Source organism: Cryptomeria japonica, chromosome 11, assembly GCF_030272615.1.
Source record: "Cryptomeria japonica chromosome 11, Sugi_1.0, whole genome shotgun sequence".
In the NCBI taxonomy this organism is placed as follows: Eukaryota; Viridiplantae; Streptophyta; class Pinopsida; order Cupressales; family Cupressaceae; genus Cryptomeria; species Cryptomeria japonica.
Genome location: NC_081415.1, coordinates 714,615,233 through 714,616,313, shown reverse-complemented (window position 1 = coordinate 714,616,313; position 1,081 = coordinate 714,615,233).

The window sequence follows — 1,081 nt, the reverse complement described above, 5'->3', positions numbered from 1 at the left end:
GCAAATAAGAGTTTTGAATTATTGAAGCAAAAGGTGACTGAGCAGCCCGAGTTAGCTTTACCAGATTTCAACAAAGTATTTCAAGTAGAGTGTGATGCAAGTGGGAATGCAATTGGAGCCGTGTTAAGTCAGGAAGGAAGAGAAGTAACTTATTTCAATGAGAAGTTGAATGATTCAAGGATATATTCAGTGTATGATCAGTAATTTTATGGCATAGTTCAAGCCTTGAAGAAGTGGAGACATTACCTGTTGCCTAAGGAGTGTGTGTTTTATACCGATCATCAAGCCTTGCAGTATTTGAATAGTCAGAGTAAGTTGAATCAGAGACACATGAGATGGGTAGAATTCTTACAAAGTTGCTTATTTGTGTTGAAGCATATAAGCGAGAAGTCAAACAAAGTTGTCAAGCATTGAGTAGAAGGAGGAATTTGCTAACAGAGATGAGAGTGACAGTATTAGGATTTGAAGAGTTGAAGACCTTGTATGATGACGACCCGGATTTTGCAGAACCTTGGAAAGCATGTAGAGAACTGGTTATGGTAGATAGAAGCAAGTGGTTGGATTATTTAATTTAGGATGGGATGTTATTCAGAGGAGTTCAATTGTGTCTACCTAAGAGTTTTATGAGGGAGAATCTGATAAAGGAGAAGCATAGTGGAGGATTAGCCTAACACTTTGGTGTTGATAAAACAATAGCATTGGTGAGTGAACATTACTTTTGGCCTCAGATTCATAAGGATATTAGGAAATTTGTGTAGAGATATAGAATTCATCAAGTTGCAAAAGGTAGTAGTCAGAATGTGGGATTGTATAAACCTTTGACAGTTCCGAAGAGACCTTGGGAGGACATAAGCATGGATTTCATACTTGGATTGCCTAAGACACAGAGGGAATGATTCTATATTTGTGGTGTTGGATAGATTCTAAAAAATGGCTCATTTCATAACTTGTAAGAAGACATCAGATGCAGTACATGTAGCTGACTTATTTTTCAAGGAAGTGGTAAGATTACATGGATTACCTAAGAGCATAGTTTCAGATAGAGACACCAAGTTTGTTGGTTATTTTTGGAGGACACTTT